This window comes from Alexandromys fortis, unplaced genomic scaffold (assembly GCF_014885135.2).
Source record: "Alexandromys fortis isolate MF-2015 unplaced genomic scaffold, M_Fortis_MF-2015_v1.1 scaffold_290, whole genome shotgun sequence".
Classification (NCBI taxonomy): Eukaryota; Metazoa; Chordata; class Mammalia; order Rodentia; family Cricetidae; genus Alexandromys; species Alexandromys fortis.
The window spans coordinates 373,245-395,339 of record NW_026068167.1 but is presented as its reverse complement, the minus strand read 5'-3'; the positions used below and the strand labels follow the sequence as shown (position 1 = coordinate 395,339).

At 48.1% G+C, this 22,095-nt stretch overlaps 1 long non-coding RNA gene across 1 annotated transcript in view; it reads right to left on the bottom strand.

The window, feature by feature from the left end:
• The window catches only part of LOC126492131 (uncharacterized), a 77,076-nt gene extending 58,232 nt beyond the window's left edge, over positions 1 to 18,844 (bottom strand). Inside the window, exon 1 of the long non-coding RNA XR_007589523.1 lies at positions 18,567 to 18,844. This is a non-coding gene — a long non-coding RNA (uncharacterized lncRNA). The remainder of the gene's footprint in view (positions 1 to 18,566) is intronic.
• Positions 18,845 to 22,095: the final 3,251 nt, after the last annotated feature.

Sequence of the window (22,095 nt, the reverse complement as noted above, 5' to 3'; positions counted from 1 at the left end):
TGCTCAGGGGGATCCTCTACACCCTCCTCAGGCTTGAATTACAGACAGGCTACCAGAATTTACACGGGTTTCAGAGGATCCAAATTCCAACCCTCGTACACTTGTGTGGCAAGCCCTTTAACCACCGAACCATCTCCTTAGCCCTCAGTTGTATTTTGAAGAGGACAATGACATGGAAAGAAAGTAGGAGGGAGCGCTGTCACAGATGAAAAGAACCTCGTCCCCCACAGCAATAAAGACGAGAGCAGAATATGATCTAGCAAATTCCTTCCCTTCCAACATCACTCCATAAATAGATTTGAGACAGCTGATAGGACTGTTTGGTGACTTAGTGGCGTGGTCAGAACAGAAGCTGCAGGTGTCCTACCAGACCCGCACCCCAGCCACACCCCCGCCAGCTGCTGCATATATTGGCGATAAAGGACCCACACTCAGACCTTTTTCTAAAGCTCACTATTGGCTAAGAACACTTGGGAGCTTGTGGCCTCTTCCTAGGGTCGATGGCAGGGCTAGCGAAAGAGGGTATCAGCCTTGCCCCTCTGTGAGGTGACTTCTCCAGAACACTCCATGCGACCAGACTCAGGCTGAGCTCCTAAAACCACATTTTACCTCAGCGCCTTCCTAGCAAGGCTCACAGCATCTTCTCCTTATGGGTTTCTCCAGAGAGCCTTTCCTCCGTTATTCCCTTGCCTGAGAATCCTTACCCCAGGGATGAACACTCCTGGGTCTTTCCTAGAGCTAAGACGCTTGTTATACACTTAACAAAATCCCAGTGTCTGTGTTTCATTTCCCGTGGCTGGGATAGCACATCCCGACAAAACCAGCTTCAGAAAGACAAGGTTTGCTTGGCTCACGGCTCCAGGCCATAAAGCCCATGACTGCAGGACATCGGGGTGGCAAGAACGTGGAGCAGCTGGTCACAGCACATCCGCAATCAGGACCAGGGACCGACGGGTTAACGAATGCATGCTGGTACTCAGCTCACTTTCTCAGCCTTGTTTAGTCTTGAGACTGTCCTGGAACTTGCTGTGTTGACCAGGTCTTCTGCCAGAGCAACTGCAGTGGGCTCATTCCTAGCACCCACACGGTGACTCACAACCATTCGTAAATCCAGTTTCAGGGGAATCTGATGTGTTCCTCTGACTTCAGTGGGAAAGTTGCACACTTGTACACACATGGTGCATATACATACATGTAGGCAGAACACGCAGAGATATCAAATAAGTATTAAAAGCTGAGTGTGGTGGTGCACACCTTTTAATCCCAGCACTCAGCAGGCAGAGGCAGGCGGATCTCCGTGAGTTCAAGGCCAGCCTGGTCTACAAAGTGAGTGCCAGGACAGTCAGGGCTACACAGAGAAACCCTGTCTCAATACCCTCCCCCAAAGAAAAGAATGCTTTTTTTCTTCAGAGGACCCAAGTTCGGTTCCTAGCACATATGTCAGACATATGTCAGATGGCACGTAACCACCAGTAGCTCCAGCTCGAGGATTCAACACCCTCTTCTGGCCTCCTTGGGCATCTGTGCACAGGTGACACCTGAGTACAGGCTTGGGTGCACTTGCTACACACACACACACACACACACACACACACACACACACCTGCGGTGATTTTCCTACTCTTTGTTCTTTGTCACCCAGCTCCCAAATAATCCCACATGGAGACTTTTTCTTACTTATGAACGCCTGGCCTTAGCTTGGCTTGTTTCTTGCCAGCTTTTCCTAATTTAAATTATCCTGTCTACCTTTTGCTTCTGGGCTTTTACTTTTCTCTATTTCTGTTTGTCTTTTCTTTCCTTCTTATTCCATGTGTGTGTGTGTGTGTGTGTGGTTGTGTGGCTGGGTGGTCAGCCCCTTCTTTTCTAGCTCTTGGATCTCTTCTCCTGTTTATTCTGCCAGCCAGCCCCGCCTATCATTTCTCCTGCCTTGCTATTGGCTGTTCAGCTCTTTATTAGACCAATCAGCTGTTTTAGGCAAAGTAGCACAGCTTCACAGAGTTAAACAAAAATGCTCCATAGCATAAACAAATGTAACATATTTTAAGATAATATTCCATAACACCCCCAAATCTTTTCCAAAAAGAAAATAACTTTCCACAGACACGCCCACAGGCCAAATGGATCTAGACAATCGCTCACTGAGACTCCTGTCCCTGCATCTAGAACCCTGGGCTATGGCAGGCTGACAGAACTAACCGTCCAGCCAGGTGACACATTTGCTCCTGAAAACCGGGCCTACTTCTCCTGGACCCACATTTGCCTTCCTTCTTAGAGGAATGTGTGATTTAAAAGACACCTCCAAGTAGGAGTTTGGCCTCCTCCTTTCTGGTGTCAGTCTCCTCTTGGGATTGTAGTGTCTCCTCCACCCATCATGACAGGGGGCCATTATCTCAATGTGTGTACCAGGCAGTATGGGGGAGGGGTTTCATCCAAGCCTCTCAATTCCTCTGTCCATGTCATGTCTGCAGCGTGGCATCAGTGGGAACACCATGCCTGTTGGTCTGCACAGGCCAAAGTCTTAATCCCAATAGGATATTTTTCAGGGCTGCCACAGCAAATACTATAAACAGGGTAGTTGAATGCGACCGAAGTCTATTGCCTTCCAATCCAGGAAGCTGGGAACCCCTAAATTAAGTTGGTGGCAGGGCCACTCTCCCCAGAAACATGTAGAAAGCCTTCTTTGAGCTTCAGGTTCGCCAGCCATCTGAAGTCCTCCCATTGCTATCCACACCATCACACGAGCTGAACCTTCTGCTTCTGGGTCTCCTTCTTATTAGCACACCACAGTCTGGGGGTGTGGCCACAGAGATTGCCGTCCTAGTGTGTGTAACAGCCTGGGTTCAGTTCCCACCATCACAGAGAGAAAAGAGAAAAAGGTGCCAGACATATTGGATTGAGGACCCAACCTCCTCTGGTATGTCAGCATCAGAACTAATCCTCTCTCCATGTCCCTATCGGCAAATAAGGTTATATGAGAACGCCAGAATTCAAGCCAGAAGACCAGCTCTGCCCCTCGTTAGCTGTGAGATGGTAGGTAGGGCCTAGAGCCTTGCCCTCTCCAGCCACGGGAAAGTGTAGATCAGGACGCTGTGTCTAGAGAGAAACTAATGAGATCATGCATGGCCATTTCCCACGCAGTACCTGGCCCAGGGTAACAGCTCAACACACGGCGACCACAGGCTAGCATTAAAGCCCTCCATCCTCCCCCCCCCCATCTGTATTAGGCCACCTCCGCACACAAGTGGACTGCTGGGTAGGAGCGCCGAAGCCTTACATCTTTCCCACAGATCTATTTTGTATCAAGGAAAGATTACCCGAGCCTTTTGGCAAGTTAGGCGTGAGGGCCCATTATTTAAGAGCAACTGCCTGTGAAAACTCTCTAAGCAACAAGAGACCTGAGTGCCTACGGGGGTGGGGGCCGCTTGGGTGAGTCAAGTATGCAGGAAAGACCGGACACGCAGCCCCTTCGGCTCACTGTGCATGATGGGTAAATCAATCTTCCCAGGGCAATTTCCTGTGGCCGGGGACAGGGCTGCCTGCCTTCTTGCCTTCCTGCCGCTCTGCTCCCCACAAGTTCTAGCGCCATCAAAGGGGTGAGCGTTCAGCTTTTCTCTTAATTGATGCCCTGACAGGTCCTTTCACTGGTGGAGCCTGACATCTGCCTGCCTTTGTTCTCCTCCACCTGAAGCTGTCAGCTGTTTCCAGAATGATCCGTTCTCGTCCTGATTTGGGTTGATTTTCGTCCCTTCGTGACAGACAAGTGAAGGTCATTTTGATAGTCGCTCCCCAGGCCACCTCAGCTCGCCCAGACAACAATGAAAAGATCAACCTGAGCTTGGCAAGCTCCCCTGGCAGGCATCATGCCTCTCAGTTTTGAACACATGCACACACATCACCTGGGATCTTGTTAAACGCAAATGAAAATTCTGCAGATCCCGGTGAGGCCTGGCATGCTACATCCCTTTAAACCCTTCAGATGCAGCAGCTGGCGTTGGTCCCCTGACCACACTTTGAATGGCACGTCTCTCAAGGCTGATAGAGACAGGTCGTGCAATTAGACTGCTTCTGGTACTAGCAAGGCAAGAGGAAGCGGGCACCTAACTCCCTGGGGCAATAAAGGAGCCCCACCACCCCGGTGAAGGCTAATAATAGGGGCTGTGTGACTTGTCCTTCTAGAAGGGTCACTCTGGCTATGGTCTACTGTGTGAAGAATGGAACCAGATCAGATGAAGGCAGAGAGGATGCTTGCGGTAATCAAGATAAGCCTGAAGGGTGCTAAGGTTGGTAGAAGGGGCTGGAGAGGAAGGGTGGGGTCAGAGACACAAGTGGGAGGTGCCTCAATGGGGCGATGTCTGGCTGGTGGTGGAAGGTGCTAGGTAACGATGAAAACCCCACACTCGGATCCTCGGCCTGGCAGGCATGCGGGAACGAGACAGGGCAGGGGGAGGGGCTGCATGGCCAGCGTCTTCGGGGAAGATGGAGGCCAAGAGAAAATGTGCATGGAGAATGAGGACCGGGACGTGGCTCGCTAAGGCTTGGGGTCCCCGTGAGATGGCTCACTCAAGAGACTCTCAGTGGGAGGCAGGTGAGAAAGTACACGGTGAGCCACATGCGTGAGATCAGGAAGTTCCGTGGAGTCCCATCAGAGGGAACCCAGGGAGCAGCAAGCGGCAGACAGGCTACCCAAGATAAACATTACTGTTCAACTCAGCAGCTGGCGGATGCCCCTTGACTGTTCTGGTTCGGCCCCTTGTTTGGTTTCCTCCGCATCTTCATTGTGCCTTGTTTGAAGATAGCAAGTCGGTGTTTATCACTAACTTTTGGCCTCATTCCCTTCTATAAGCATTTAAGAGCATACATTTCTCATGAAGTATGGCTCTCAGCATCCTGGAAGCTTTGATGTGAGACGGGTTTGTTACTGTTTCCTCCTAGAGAACTTAGTATTTAATCTTCTTTGTTCTCTGTGTTAGCGAGAGAAGCATTTTTCAGTTTTCAAATACGTTTACATATCTGCTTTTGTTTTTGTTTGTGGGGCTGGGGGTGGAGTCCGGGTCCTTGCAGGTGCCCGGCCAGGGATGCCCCCCCCAGCACTCACCTGCAGCCCCTCTAACAGACGTTCACCTTTTCAGCTTTAATTTCTCGTCTAGCTCGTTTGCCAGCTCTTTTCTAACCCTTTGCTTCTAAACGTTCATCTTGTTCATGCTTCAGAAGGGTGAGCAGGAATTATGGTCTATGTGACAGTGATTTCCCGCTAAGGAAAGAGTGAGGCAGACAGAGTATTACCAGCCCGGTGTGCTCCAGTGCCCATTGGGCAGGGCATCCTAAAGTTCAGCCATGCAGAGCCAGCTCAGAGCAAGCTCAGTGCTGGCTCCACTGCCAACATGGGAACAACACGGAAAGTTTATATAGGATTTCCTATCACCCCACGTTGTTGTAGATCTACTTTTACTTATTCAACCATTTGTTTTTAATAAATTCATGTTTTAGGTTGTTTTTGTTTTGTTTTTGAGACAGGGCTGTCACTACATAGCCCACTGGGTCACCTCAGCTTCCAAGCTGACTGGAACTTCGAGAGCATCTTCACAGATTGAGTCTTTGTCCTAAACTGTGTCCTTTGACACGGGTCTGGTGGTGCTAAAACAATTTCCCTTGGGCATTACTAGAAATCCTGTTGTACTTGTTTCAAGTAGCCCAGGCTAGCCTTTAACTCCTGGTCTTCCTGCCTTCCTCTCCCATGTAGCCCAGGCTGGCTCTCAACTCCCGATCTTCTTAGCTCCATTTCCCAAGTGCTGGGGTGAATTTTTTTTTAAAAAAAATTCACATTTGTGTTAAGAATTGCAGCAGAAATGAAGTCTCTGCCCCTCTTTAGGAAATCCAATGCTGTATAAAATAAAGCGAGGCTTCCAGCAAGTGATGGTGACAGTGGAAGCGAACGGACAGCCCAGTCTCAAGACGAGCAAGTCTCACTGAAAGAGCAGAGAGCAAGGGACATCTGTCCACCCTGTGCTGTGCAAGGGCAGCCTCTTCCACAATACCAGTGTGTGTGGAATGAGCAGCCCTGGGGGTGCCGCCCTCCTAAGCTTGTGGCTAATTTTTTAGTTGAATTGGAAGTTCCTTTGAAGAAAATGATTGTCTTAAAAATGAGCTCCTCCCTTTGAAAGGAGGGACGTGAGGTGGCGAGGGCAGTTTCCTTATACCAGCTCCTCTTTCTCCCTCTTCCAGCTGATCCACCCCACAGACAAACAAACAAACCCGTAAGAGCCTGTCAATTATTTCGGAAGTTGAGTGAATTATTAAGACCCTTTGAAGCGAGCATTTCAAGGGCGGATCTTGGGACTAGAGCCCGTCAGAGGCCACAGCACAGAATTGTTTATTGTCTGCATTGGATTCTGTCCTGCTGCTAAGGCCTAACTTCTGGCTTTTGTGATGGCTAATGCCAGTTATCAAGTGAGCGTCTCCGGGCTCCGTTTGTTCCCGCTCTTCTGAGTGACATTTTTCCTGTTTTAATGGCCTAGAAACATAATGAGCTGCATGAGTCACAGTCATAATGACAAAAAGGAATCAAGGTAGAAACAAAGCTGGCCTCGCCGTCCTGGAGGAGCCACACTCTGCTGTAGAAAGGAAACACTGAGAGCACAGGGTGGTGCATTGAACAGGCCCTCCTGGGCACTGCTCACTCCCGGACGCCGCGGCATGCATCCACCCAATCATTGCTCACTGAGGAAACTGAGGGCCAGGAAGGTTAAGTGAGGTGTGTGTGTGTGTGTGTGTGTGTGTGTGTGTGTGTGTGTGTGCCTGTGGAGGCCAAAGAAGGACATCTGTGCCTTGCCCTACACTTCCTGTCTCTCACTGAATCAGAAGCGGTACATCCTTTGGCTAGGCTGGCTTGCAGAACGCTCCCAGGATCTCTTTCCCCTCCCCCCAGCCCCGCCCCCGGAACTTGAGGCTGTTAAGTGTGCACCACCATCCTTGACTTTAAAAAAAAAAGTTTAGTTTATTATTTATGTGTGTGTGTTTGTGTCTGTATGTGTGCGCGCAGATGAATACCCAAGAAGGTAAGAAGAGAGTGTTGGACAGGGTGGTAGTGTTTTTAATCCTAGCACTTAGGAGGCAGAGACAGGTGGATCTCTGAGAGTTCAAGGCCAGCCTGGTTTATGAAGTGAATTCCAGGACAGGTTCCAAAGCTACATAAAGAAACCCAGTCTCAAAACCCCAGCCCCCCATTTTTTAAAGTATTTGTACTAAATAAACATCTGTTTTATCAGCCTAGACCCTGGGAGTCACAGATGTAGAAAGATGAGTGTGGCAGTTGGGGGGGGGGGTCTCCTGCCAGCACGGTCTTTTCCACCTTGCCTGGGTAAGCCCCTCCCACCTCCTTAGATCCTAGGTACACTTTATGTCTGCTGGGAAGCATCCTTGTCTCTGTGATACCCTTTGAGCATATCGTTTGTGTATAACTGTGCAGTTGAACGCACTGCTCAGCATTACAGTGGGTTTTCTTTTACATTTTTAGTGTGTGTGTGTATGTATGTGTTTAAGTGTGTGTGTGCATGCACGCTCATGCTATGAATGCATTCACGTGTGCACACCACAATATACATGCGAAGGTCAGAGGACAATTATCAGGAGTTGGTTCTCTCCTTCCACCAGCAACGGGTTTTTGTGTCTTCCCCCCTCCTTAGACAATGAGCTCCTTGGGGTGAGAGCCCACGTCTCAATCATCTCTTTACTCCTAGTATAAGGCCCACAGCCTGTAATAGCAAGTGCCCAATCAATATCTGGAACAGGGTAGCACTCAGCACAGGTTCCCTGGGGAGTGAAGTTCAGAGATGAACAAGAACTTGTGAAAGGAGTCCTCTTCCTTCGAAACCCACAGGCAGCCACCAGCCATGCGCAATGCACAGTCGCACCACAGGTAAGAGCTGGCTATCTTAGGGAGCCGGGATAAGCCATGGCCTGCCCCACCACAGAGGAAGACGAAGGCAAGCCTCTTAAAATTCAACAGAGAGGGGCTGGAGAGATGGCTCAGCAGTCGAGAGCACTGGCTGCTCTCCCAGAGGACCTGGGTTTGATTCCAACTACCCACTTGGTGGCTCCCAACCATCTATAATTCCAGTTCTAGTGCCCTTTTCTAACTTCAGAGAGCACTGACACACACCTACATACACACAGGCGAAACACTCGTGCATACAGAATGAAGTCATTTTAAAAACCACCTGAGAAACAAACTCCCCCCTCTTTGAGAGTTGGACCGCTCTGTGCATAGGGGATGTGAGCCAGCAGCAGAGGTGGAGGTGGGCTGCTGTCTCTTTTGCTTTATGGACTAACTAGCTTCTGCAGTTATCACAAAATCTTTTTCACATTAGAAAGAAAAGATCCTTTTATATGTAAATCATCTCCGCAGAGAATATTTATTACCCCAGCATCATAAAGCTACTGGAAGTAGAGAATATAGGTCATTACTGCAATAATCCTCTTTGTATGCATGTGTGCGTGTGCATGTGTGTGTGTGTGTGTGTGTGCGCGTGCATGCGCACGTGTGCGTGCTCCTGCATGTCATGCATATTGTCTGCATCTCTCTAGTGGTCAGGAGCTGGCTTGCTTTTTTCCCTCTTGTGATTGACAGTCTGCCACCAGGAAGTGGGCCTTCATCACAGCCTGACCATGCTGGCATAAGCTTGGGCTTCAGGGCTCTAGAACCATGAGAGAAGAGAATTGTTTCTAAGCAGTCCAGTCTATGGTATCCTAACAGCTACTCAACGTATGTCCTACATACTTACATATGCCCAGAACTTGGCATGGGCATGGCACCTAACGGGGAAACTTAGTAACTGTAGACCAAAGGGCAATGGGCTAAGTTCAGAACTGATCATACTGTAGACTTGCCACAAACCCTTCTGCCAAATGCTAGGAGTTTACAACGATCGGGCACAGAAGGAGACAAGGCTAGGACTGCCCCCATGTTAGTATGATGGATGGATGAATGAACAAACAGCTAAAACCATAGAAAGTATCTATTCTATTGTTGTGCAAGGGAAGTACCAGTAAAAAGGGGAAGGGGTAGAGAGAGAGATGGCCCAGCAGCTAAAAACACTGGCTGCTCTGCAGAGGACCTGGGTTCAATTCCCAGCACCCACATGGTGGCTCACAGCCACCTCAATCCCAGTTCTGGGGGGTCTGAAGCCCCTGCCGGATTCCTTGGGCACGGCAGGCACATGCTGCACAAACAGGAAAAGATACACACGTAAAATGTTCCTCATTTCCTTTCCAAAGACGCCCTGGGAAAGGACAGAACTTGAAAACAATTTCTGCAAATTGTTGACGATATAAATATGTTCACACATCTAAAAATCTTTGATTCAGTAAACGTGTTTTGAACAAATGAATAGCCATATTGACCGGTTCCTGCTATGCGCGGGCATCGCAATGCTCAGACTATTTGAGTGCGAAACCGTTGGACTACACGATGCTCGGTGCGATGGCTTCTCTTTTTACTATTAGCATATACTCCTTATACAAAGTGACACTTCATTGTCGCCTTTTCACGTGTGTGTTACACACTCCTCATCTTTGCCCCCACATAGTATCCTCTCAGTTTTCTCTCCAATGCTACAAAGTGGGGAGAGACCCAGCTGGGGCAGATGCCAGCTCTGAATTATACCACCCGTGTCCCTGGGCATTTTGCAGTGCAGTGACTAAGAAAGAAATCAACAGTGTCGGCACACCCCCGCCTTGTCCACACCACTGGCCTGGAGGAGCCTGCAGTTTCTATAGCTACAAGCCTGTCTCTTAGGGAGCACAGTGCACCACACAGTGGTCTCCCTAAAAGGGCTGCGCCTGCCTGTTGTCAGAGATGCGGCTCTCGGCTGAAATAGAGATGTTTTCTTTGGGAACTTTAATTAATAAAGTAGCGGTCGGTGTGAAACGTGACAGAGCAGGGCACAATAGGAATAAATGGGCCTGCTCATCTCAGATGGAGATAAACAAGCTGCTTTATTATGAGAACCCACAGGAAGCGCAAAGTCTGACCCTGCAATTATCTGTCCATCGCCACGCACCGCCAGCTACTGGACACGGCGTGTCTCCAGAAGCTCTCCTTTTGTGGCGGCGACGTGTTGGAGGGTGGGAAAGTGAAACCCTTTGTGGGTGTATGGGAAGAGCAGTGGGCTTATGTCACACTAGCTAATACTCAGGGAGGCGCAGGCATAGCATAGCCCCTTGCTGTGCTTGCTGGCATATTAGTGTCTCTTTTCCATGGCCGAGGCCCAAATCCAGAGCTCTGTGGATACAGGGCTCTACAGCCCCGTGTTAACAAATGAATCTAATCCTGCACCATCTCTCTGAAGTGGTTATGTAAGACAGTCACTCTTCAGAAGCTACGAAGATGTCAAGTGACGTGCTAAAAGCCACTTAGACAATCAGAGAGGGAATGAAGGGGGAGCCTAGGACTCGAGCCTGTGTCCCCTGGCCCTGTACACAGTGAGCTTGCTACGGAACCAGTGACAATTAAAAAAAAAAAAAAGGCCACTTTTTGGTCTGCAGTCTTGGGAGAGCAACTGAGATGAAATGATTTCTGGGTAAGCGAAGGTGGTGGCTGTAATCACAGGCCTTCACGCAGAGAGCCACATAGCAGGCTTTTACAGACGAGCCTTGGAGCCCAGAAAAGCTGCATGGCTCAGTCATCAAGAGGAAAGGCTTTTGTCATTTTTCCAGGGTTAAAAAAATTAATAATATGTTATATTTATCAGAGGACTCCATTTCCCTGAATGTAGTCACTTTCCTTCTAAATTAAATTCCAATATTCGCACTGTAACAACACAGCTCTTTCCCCAGCAAAATAAAGGACCTTGTCTAAAAAGCATAAACATGGTCAGGGTAGAGGGAGAGAAAATAAAAATATTGCCCTTAATGTCCTGACCTGTGCCAATAGCTAAAAAAAAAAAAAATAGCCACAAGGACGTGCCAGGCACTCATTCTTGAATGCCAGCTGAATTTCTTTACTCTTCCCCTAAGCTAGGGGCTCTCAACCTCCCTAAAGCTGCGACCCTTTAATACAGTTCCTCATGTTGTAGTGACGCCCGCCCATAAAATTACTTCATTGCCACTTCATAACTGTAATTTTTCTACTGTTATGGATTATAATGTAAATATCTGATATGTAGGGTATCTGATATGCAATCTGTGTGAAATGATTGTTTGACCACCCCACAAAGGGGTCAAATGGTTGAGAACCATTACCCTAATTCCTATGCAGAAGAAGCCATAGTCATGTCAACATAATTGTTGGGGAAACCAGAGTAAAGTAGCTTCCCAGAGGCCACAGAGCCGCAGGAGGTACAGCCAACACCGTCGCTGGGCAAACCTGAGGTGACTTGCACCCTTCTTGAGGAGAGAGCAGTCTGGACAGGAGGACACTGGCTTCCTCTGACCTCTCTGCCTCGGCATCAGCAGTTCCTCACTTGTGAGCTGCCTACTCCCTGGCCTCCATCGGGTCCCATTAACACTGAGGATCAATGGTTCAGCAGGCAAAGGTGCCTACAAGCCAAGCTTGCTAACCCAAGTTCAATCCCCAGGGCCTCCACGACAGAAGGGGAGCACTGACTCCTGAAAACTGTCCTCTGACCTCCACACACGTTCCGTGTCCCACGGGCACATGTTTGAGAACCCACACTGAAAAGACAAACAAGTAAACAAACATAATCCGCTAATAAAGAGGTGGCCGTTAATAGTTACGATTCAGGTATGTGCTTGTGGAGATGGCTCAGCCGTGAAGGGTGCCCAGTGCTCGGTTCCTAGCACCCATGTGGACTCCCAAGCATCTATAACCCTAGCTGTAAGGGATCGGAAGCCATTTCCTGATGTCCTTGGCTACCAGACATATATGTAGGGTACATACATATATGCAGACGAAACATTCATACACATAAAAATAAACCCATCTAAAAAATTGATGTTCAATCAATCAATAGAAAAATTAAGTTATAAAAGGAATTACAATGACCAGAGTTGAGGCGACAGCTCAGTTAGTAGAACGGCTGTCATATAAGGACCTGAGTTCAGTCCTCCAGAAGCCACATCAAAGGCAGGTGTGACAGCAGTCACCCGGAATCCCAACACTGGGGCAGTGGAGGCACGTGGCGCCCAGGGCTTGCTGGCTGGCCAGTTTAGCCAAATGGGCCAGTGCCAGGTTCAGGAGAGACCCTGTCTCAACAAGTAAGTTGGAGATCAATCAAGGAAGACATCTGACATTGACTGCTGCCTTCCACACATAAGTACCCCCCTCCACACATGCACCACACGCATACATGTAGGAACGCACATACACACTCATGTACCCCACACGCACGCATGTATGGACGCGCACACACAGTTTCAAAACCTCTCGCGGGGAACTAGATGTAAGGGCGTGAAGAGCAACGGAAGCAGAATGCAAACTCCTGTTGTGCTGACCTAAATATGTGCGTGTCAATCACAGCTCCACCAACAGACACACGGATAATGGTTGTTTGGCAGTGAACTCTCAGCGAATATTCCTTCACCCATTTAGCTAATTGCTCCACGTTTTCGTCAGTAAAGAAACGTGTAAAATGAGAGCACACAAATTTAAATCATGTTGAAGTTGAGAGTAATTTAGGGAAAGTTTCCTTGGGATGAAGGAGTATGGACCAGAAAACAAAACAAGAAAAAAGAAAAAAGTAAAAGTTCTAGTTACTACAATAAGAGTCTGCTTTAGAACATGGCCACGGCAGAGGCAAAGCAAGGGGCTAGGAAGGGTTCCCCAGAGCCCTGACTGTCCCTCTCCACGCTCCTTCTCTAATTCTTAGAGCATTTGAAGTGATTTAACTACTCAGTGGCTGATACAGTTCCCACAGTTACCGTGGTGGCATGGCCAGGCGGCCTGCGAGGGGCACTCACAGGTGAGCCTGGGAAACCTGGCCGTCCTTTGGGCTCAGCATTAAGCCTGCTGAGAGAGGATGGTGTCACACACATGCCACGGGTGTCATTGGCAAGACCTCTCCGACCCTCCAGGCAGAATAAAGTCTTTGTTTTCATCTCTCTGCCTCGCTTGGTTGGAGCCATGGTGTGTGTGTGTGTCGGGGGGATTGAAGGTACAGACTCTGCCCTGCAGCTGGTCCAGGTCTGTCAACAATGTCTCCTAACCGTGCACACAAATCCTTTGGCAACTGATAGAATTTCCTTTCCAGCTAAAGCCCAAAGACCATTCCAGAGACACTTCAACTTGAAAGCATTGCTTTTTTTTCCTTCTTTTTGGCAGTGCTGGCAAACAAACCCAAAGCTTCCTCCGCTCACACATCCCAGGCAAAGTGCCTACCACTGAGCTACACCCCCACTCAAGGACTGGCACCTCTACAGCCCAGCCTCACCTTTAGCCAGAGCTCAAAGCTATTGTGTTCGACTGTACAATGAAGCGCGGGATACGGCTCTATTCTATTCACCTGTGTCTCTGAAGGAGCAGTAACGGAAGATGTGCGGGCATTTTTAAATACGTAAAAGAAAACTGTCTTGAGCTGCCCCTTATCTTCCAGAACAACTTCAGGCTTCTTGGGGTGGGGATTGAGTCATATTTCCTCAGTGCCTCCACAGTGTCTCAGACGGAGGAATCATTGAGAGCTGCTTTAAACCGAGAACAGCGGCTGTACAACACTCCTAAACACTTTGCCCACTCCGCCAGCGGGCACTCCTGCTGGAAAGACAAGTAAGTGTCTTCCTCCTGCAGCAATTTGGTCAAGATGACCCAGCTTTACCTAGTCACCAGAGGACCGAGGGAAGAAACGGGGGATGCTTTTATCATACTCTTAGAAATAAGAACACAAATTCAGGGCTGGAGAGTTGGCTCAGCAGGTCAGAGCACTGACTGCTCTTCCAGAGGATCTGGGTTCGATTCCCAGGGCGCACATGGCAGCTTACAACTGTCTGTAACTCCAAGATCTGACACCCTCACACAGACATATGTGCAGACAAAATAGCATGCAAAAACAAACAAACAAAAACCCCACAAATTTAGGAGCTCTCTGGTCAAAGTATGTTTTCTAACATGTTTTCCAATGTGGAGACCCCATTAGTGGGGTCAGTGCCTAATGTAAGACGCCTGAAGAGACCCCGGGTTGCTCCCCACCACCGTGAAAATGTGTTCTGTGACCTCGGTAGTAGGTCTTCACCAGATGCAAAGTCTGCCATTACCTTGACCTTGTAATAATAGCACACAGCTGTGAGAATATATTTGCTCATCATCCCATATCCTAGCCCAGAAGTATCAGTGACATGGCTCAGAAAAGGCACTTGCCTCTGAGCCTGACAACTTTAGTTCCAAAAACACACATGGCAGAGAGAACCAACGGCCCCCTGGTTGCCTTTTGACATCCACTCCCCTCCTCTGCCTCACTAAATGTTAAAAGGGGAGGGGGTGGGAAGATGGCTCAGTGGTAAAGGTAGCTTGCTGCCAAGCTTGGGGTCCTGAGTTCAATCCCTAGGACCCACATGGTGGAAGGAGGAGAGGACTGACTCCGGACAGCGGTCCTCTGACTGGTATATGCACACACAGGAGGTTGTTGTTTTTGGAGACAGGGGTTTCTCTGTGTAGCCCTGGCCTGCCTGGAACTCCCTCTGTAGAGCAGGCTGGCAGAGATTTGTCTGCCTCTGGCTCCTGAGTGCTGGGATTAAAGGCAAGCACCGCCACTGCCCGATGACAATTTTTTTTTAATGCTTAAGAAAGATGAACTGGACTAGAGAGAAGGCTCGGCAGCTAAGAGTGTGTGCTGCTGCTCCTGCAATGCACCAGAGTCAAGTTCCCGGTACCTATGTCAGATGGCTTACAAACCCCTTAACTCCAGGTCCCGGGGACCTGAAACTCTCTCCTGGCCTTCTCAGACATCCCCACCCACACAGCATACACACAGAGACACCAATACACATAAATAAAACTATGTGTCTTAGTTAAATTGTTTCCAAAATGGTATGTTTTGTGTGTCAGTTAGATAATTGGTATCTCACAGTCCCCTGGTCACTAGAAATACCAGGGGTGGCTAAGACTTTCAGAGCCACCCCTAACACAGGAGCAAGAGGAGAGGGCTGAACTGACCCCCGGAAAGGCCAGGTGTGTAATCAGCCACGCTTGTGCGATGGTGAGGCCTGCAGGGCCTCCGGGCAGCCAGGCAGGCGGGTATCTGGGGTTAGTACAGGTCCCTTCCCACAAGCTTTGCCCTCTGCCTCTCTGGCTTTTCCCTCGGGATCTTCATCTGTATCCATGGTGATATCTTTTCTAACAAATCGGTACGTGCTTGAGTCTGTGTGTATCCTCCAAAGGCCTCAGCTTCGATCTGTTAGGAGGCAGTGAAAACTTCAAGAGACGGGGCCTTGGGGGGTGGGGCGGGGGGGGGATATTTTGGTCTTTAAGGGTGTGTCCTTGACAGGGCTGGTGAGGCCCTTGGTCTCTTTTTCCCTTCTAGGCCCCATCTGTGAGCTCAGCAACTTTGCTATTTTCTATAACCTTCGTTCTGATGTCCCGCATCACCCTGGATCATGGGCTAAAATTTCTGAAGCCAGAGCAATGGAAACCTTTTCTCTCTGGAAGCTGATTGCCTCGGGCATTGGTTACGGTAATGGGAAACTAATGTAGCTCACAAGTGACGAGCACTTTTTCTGAGTTCTACAAACCACTCAAGCAAATTGTTCAGACCTAAAGAGGGGAAGTCCAGATTATAGCTCATTGGTCAGAAGTATAATGTCACATCCTGCGCTGGCATCTGAGGGGGCACTCTTGTGGGACTGAGCCTGCATCCTGTGGGACAGGGTCAGAACTGAATCAGACACCCCCAGCTGGTGTTTGCCAGAGAGTTGCTGGGTTATACATGGACACCGGACATGGAGCCTTATGTACTGCACTGAGGCAGCGTGGAGGAAAACAGAAAAGACCCTTGGATACTGGTTTGCTCTCTATTGAACCCCAAATTAGGAGATACGCCGTCAAGTACAATTAGACAATTTATGATTTGCCATCATCTTGTGAACAATGTTCCAGTTCCTTTTAATGTGTGTATGTAGTGTGTGTGTGTGTTTGTGGTGTATGTGTGTGTGATGGATAGACTCATTTGTAAGGTTGTAAACTTTTGTGTGTGTGTGTGTTTGAGACAGGGTTTTTCTGTGTGGCAGCTTTGGCTGTCCTGGAATATGCTCTGTAGACCAGGATGGTCTCAGACTCATAGAGAGCCTCCTGCTCTGCCTCCTGAATGCTGGGATTAAAAGTGTGAGCCACCACTGCCTGAATGCATTCTTTTTATTATTACATTTAGATATGTATGTGTGTGTGTGTACACACATGGTCTTGCATGTGTGTGGAGGTCAGAGGACCACCCGCTGGGGTCAGGTCTTGACTTCTTTTTGTTATATGTGTTCTGGGGATTGAATTCAGATCATCAGGCTTGGCAGCAAATGCTTTCACTTTCTGAACCATGTCACCAGCCCATCTTCCTGAGCTAGCTTCCTGTCTCCAGGTGCAGGGATGCTACTTTTTCAGAAGAGGCAACCAAAGTCTCCCCTTGGCTGTGCGGTGGCTTTCTCAAGCTGAACCTGTCACAAATGGTCTCTATTCCTTGATGAGGTTGTTTTTGTTCTTTGACTTCTTACTCTTTTTGAGGGGCGTGCCACCCAGCTCCCAAGTAAATCACACGCAGAGTCTTAGTTATGAATGCCTGGCCTTGAGCTGGAGAGATGGCTCAGTGGATAAGAGCATTGCCTGCTCTTCCAAAGGTCCTGAGTTCAATTCCCAGCAACCACATGGTGGCTCACAACCATCTGTAATGAGATCTGGTGCCCTCTTCTGGCTTTCAGGCATACACGCAGAAAGAATATTGTATACATAATAAATTAATAAATAAATAAGTTTTTAAAAAAATGAATGCCTGGCCTTTGCCTGGATTGCTCCTTGCCAGCATTTCTTAACTTATATTACCCTGACTACCTTTCACCTCTGGGCTTTTCTCTTTCTCTATTTCTGTTTACCTTTCTCTCCTTCTTTCTCTATGGCTTGCTGTGTGGCTGGCCCCTGATGTCCTCCTCTCCTTGTTCTCTTCCTCTTCCTTGTTTCTCCTTCTCTTTATAATCTCTCCTGTCAGCCCCACCTATCCTTGTCCCTGCCCTGCTAGTGGTTGTTCAGCTTTTTATTAGACCATCAGGTGTTTTAGACAGGCCAAAATTCACAACTTCACAGTTAAACAAATGTAGCATAAACAAAAGCAACCCACTTTAAATTATATTTCCCAATAATCCCTACTGGAAATTTTCCTAGTCTGGTTTTCTTCATTGCCGAGTGACCCAAACCCTCCTTCCTCGCTGGCTGCCAGCCAGTCTTCAGGATATACTGCAGTTTCTAGCCCTTCTGAGTCCCATCCCTACCAGCAAGCTTGCGACTCTGTTCTTGTCCAGGCCACTGAATAGTTTATTACCGTTATCTCTGTAAGCCCACCACCCCTGCATCCTTGACACATAGTCAGACCCTGCCTCTCCCCTACACATCCCCACGAGCTTCCGATAATCAGAGTAAAATTTAGATCCTTTGCATGGCCTCAAGAACACAACTTGACCCCTGGCTCTCTTACTAACCTCTTCCCACCCCTCACCCTCTCTTACTGACTTACTTACACATTCTTGGCCACATTGGCAGTGGTCATGAGACTCAAGTTCCCGACTGTTGAGTCTCAAGCCCTGGGACAAATAGCTGAGGTGTCTATTTATCAAAGTGGACCCGGCATCTCTCAATCCCTCTGTTACAGGTTATGGCTAGCATACCCAGGGCCTCTACTTGGAACTCTCCAGGAGGCTGAGCTGCCCTTCCCCCAGAGGCCCTTGCCTATATAATCCAGACATTTTGGTTATGTGCCCATTTTGTACTTTTTGCCTCTTGGCTGCTGTACCTCATTTCCTCCTTTCTTCCCTTCCCCCTCTCCCCACATGGCTCAGCTCAATCTGGTCATGTCCACTCTGATGTCTCTGTCTTTGGCTATCCTCTCTGTTGTGGAATATTTGTTTAACTATGCAAAGATGTATTGCATTTGTTTATGCTGTAGAATATTTGTTTAACTATGTAAAGCTGTATTGACATTTGATTAATTATGTAAAGATGTGTTGTTGCTGTTTTTACCTTGCATCTGATTGGTCTGATAAAAAGCTGAATGGCCAACAGTGAGAGAGGAGGTATAGGTTGGACTTCCTGGCAGGCAGAGTAAGTAGGAGGAAGAAAGAAAAAGAGACACCAGGGAGACGCCAGGGGCCAATTGGCCAGAAACGGAAGCAGCAAGAAAGTAACACATATAGAATGAAATAAAAGTAAGAAGTCCTGAAACAAAATGTAGATAAATAGAAATAGGTTAAATTAAGTTAAAAGAGCTAGTGGGACAAGCCTAAGTAAGCTAAGACGGAGCATTCGTAATTACTAAGTCTCCACGTCACCATCTGGCTGGCAGGACAGAGAAAGCTTGACTACACTCTCCCTTTCCATCTCGACTTTCCCCAACACCAGACTTATCTTCCCTCCTAAGATGCCACCGTACCTCCCTGGCTCAACAGGCGCTGTCAAACACGGCGCAATTCCCTTGGCCTGCTTTACTTTTCTGTAGACTTTATCCCCAGTTGATGTTCACTCTGTTTATTGGTGTGTCTGTTCCATCCACTTCCTCCACTGGTAGTTTCTTCGGAACAAGACTTTGTTTCCACTACTGAGTCCCTCCTGCTAAGGGCAGTTTCTGCCACTCAAGTGAATAACTATGTAAAACCCATCGGTGGCTTTCCATTGTTTGAGGCAGATTTCTCGGCCCCTGCTGTATGGACATCTCCGGTTAGATAATTTCTGGTTATTGGGAGAGTGTTCTGTGCATTTTAGTGTGTTTAGCAATAACTGTAATTTCTACACTGTGAGTCAGAAGTCCCTCCCTTCTCCTGACAATCAAAATGTCACCAAACATGGGTCCTTAAAGGGTAAAAATTCCTCAGTTGAGATCCACAGATCTAGAATGGGCCAGTTTCACACGAGAGCTGGACAAAGCCCAAATCCCAGACTTGATCAGCTGTGGTGAATTTAGAATCCCTCAGGTCGAGGTCTAAAGTGACTAGTCACAGTGACAAGGCACCCTGGCCTCCAGGAAGAGCCCACCTTGCTCCTCCAGTCACCCACTCCTTTCTTTTATTTTATTTATTTATTTATTTTGGTTTTTCGAGACAGGGTTTCTCTGTAGCTTTGGTGCCCGTCCCGAAACTAGCTCTTGTAGACCAGGCTGGCCTCGAACTCACAGAGATCCACCTGCCTCTGCCTCCCAAGTCTCTTGTTCATTTTTAAAATTACATTTATTTGTTTGTGTGTATAAGAGTGTATGTATGTAGGCAAGTGCACCCCACAACACACATGTGGAAGTCAGAGGACAACTTGTGGGAGTCAGTTATCTCTTCCCACCAGGAGGGTATGAGGACAGAACGTAGGTCATCAAGCTTGGTGGTGGCAAGGGCCTCTAACCACTGAGCCACCTTGCTGGCCTGGGTCTGTTCACTTCTTTTAGTAGTTCTGGCCATCGTTATATTGATGTGTTTGAATCTATTACCAGGTTCACCTTGCTTCAGACTTCCTGGTGTTTTCTTTTACTAGAAATCTATTTGAAAGTCTTCACTGTTCATATTCAGGCATCTGCACTGGCCTGCCCTTGGGGTCCTGCCAGGATCCGTCCTCACTGCAATCACTAAGAGCACCTCCTGTGCCCATCTGCTACGTTCCCTTTTAAAAGGCGGGCCTGTCCCCACCGCTGCTCCCCCTCTCTTCTGCCACTCTTGTCCCCTGGGACCAATCTCTGGCCCCCCACTCTGCCCCTTCTCTCTCCTCTCCAACACACCTGCTATGTGAGCCTTGTATGTCGTGCCTTCTCTTCGCTGTGTTTTTAAATAGATTACAACACTCGTGACCTTTTCCCTTTTAATTTTAGTTTTGTCGAGGCAGGATTTTGTTATGTAGCCTGGAGCTGGATTCGTAGAACTTGTTTGTAGGGATCCTCCTGCCTCGGCCCCCCCCCAAGCACTAGGACTATTGGCACCCACCATCAGATTTATCGCCTTGTCCTTTCTTCTGTGCAAAATGCTTTTTCCAAGGACATTAACTAGTTTTCCTTTGCCTTAGCGTCTGCTTGCTGTGCCTACTTCCATTTCTTCCTAACTTCGCCCTAGCTGTGTTTTCTGTCTTCCCCACCCCCAGGTAAGCACTGCTTTAAGAGTTGGTGTGACTCATCCCTGCTGTCGCAGAGCTGCTTGCCGTTTCTTCCCTTACACGGCTGCATAGTGCTTCGTTGTACAGATTCATGTGAAAAACGGCTTTTTTTTTTTTTTAAATTAGATGATGTGAATCTTTGGCTATTGTGGATAATTCTGGGTTAACAGTCACATGTTGGATGAGTAAGATAAAGAGGGGAGAGGCCAACTAATAAAAACTGAGTAAGGGGGCTGGAGAGATGGCTCAGAGGATAAGAGCACCACTGGCTGCTCTTCCAGAGGTCCTGAGTTCAATTCCCAGCAACCTCATGGTGGTTCACGACCACCTGTAATGAGATCTGGTGCCCTCTTCTGGCCTGCAGGCGTACACGCAGACAGAACACTATGTACTAAATAAAAATAAAATAAAAAAACAACTGAGTAAGGGTATAGGCGAGGTACAAGGGACTCAGCAAGCCCTGAACAAAACAGAACAGTTCCACATAGTTTACAGAGAGGCCTCACATCGGAATCATTCGCCCTGAGCAGAGCTGAGCTTGGGTCTCAGAGGCATGTCAGCACCCTGACAGACTGTGTAAAGCCCCTGCACTTTAATCCAGGAGATCTTCTTCCTAAGTTTATGTCTCTTGTTTTGCAGAAATGTCTGAAATTTTCTCTGGCAGCCTGATCCTCAGCAAATTACTGGAAGAAGAGAATGTTCTCAAATGCAGACCGACGAAGGCAAAAGTGTTCAGAATTAGAATTAGCACCTAGGAACAGGACAACACGTATTTGCAGAAACGCACAAACAGTCCAGACCAGACCACCCTGAACAAGCCTGATCTCTTCAGGGTCTGGAGCGAGTCTCTGCAGGGACGGAGCAGCCAATTGTGTGGAGATGCAGCGCCTGTGGCAGCCGCTGCCGTCACATTAGGACAAAGCGCTAAAGCAGCAACTGAATTAGATGCACCCTATTATGTTTACTGTGACTAGGGATCGTCAGCATTTTGAGAAAGATTTAATAAAACGGCTAAAAACAAAACAAAACAAAACCAAGCGGTGAGTCAGGACATTTTAGTGCAAAGCAGACAATGAAATGACGCTGGGGAAGCTGGGGTTAGTGTATCGGTGTGTATTTGGAGCTGGGGTTAGTGTATCTGTGTATCTGAAGCTGGGGTTAGTGTATCTGTGTGTATTTGGAGCTGGGGTTAGTGTATCTGTGTGTATTTCTAGGCCTGGAGGCAGGGCCCAGCTCAGGGCAGGTGTGCAGTCTTAAAAAACAAACAATGGTGACCCTCTGGAAAACCCGCAGCTAGCATCACATTCAACAGCATGAGACTGCGTGCTTTAGCACATAACCAGGAACAAAACGTCTGTTTTTACCACCTGTATCCAACACTGTATTTACGTTCCAGTCAGAGTGATCAGGTAAAACATAAAAGCCATCCACATTGGAAGACATGAAATTCCTTAAAAATATATATTAAAAATATCAATACCCCCAATTTAATTGTATTCTTATATACTCACAATAAACAACGAAATTAAGTTTAAAAAGCAAGGCTAGCCTGGGCAGTGGTGGTGCACAGCTTTAATCCCAGCACTCGGGAGGTAGGGGGGGGGATCTCCGTGAGTTCAAGGCAGCCTGTTCTGTGTAGCGCTCCAGGACAGCTCAGGCTAAGGTAGAGTGGACAGGCCATGTTGTATCAAATGGTGAAAGCACAAGGGCGCCAATGGTGCCCCAGAGGAGCCCCAGTTACTTTTGCTACAATACATTCCATCCTAAGAACCGATGCTCAGATGGAGCTCTGGTTTAGTCCGCCTGACTGAATACCAACCGACCAGGAGTCCCCA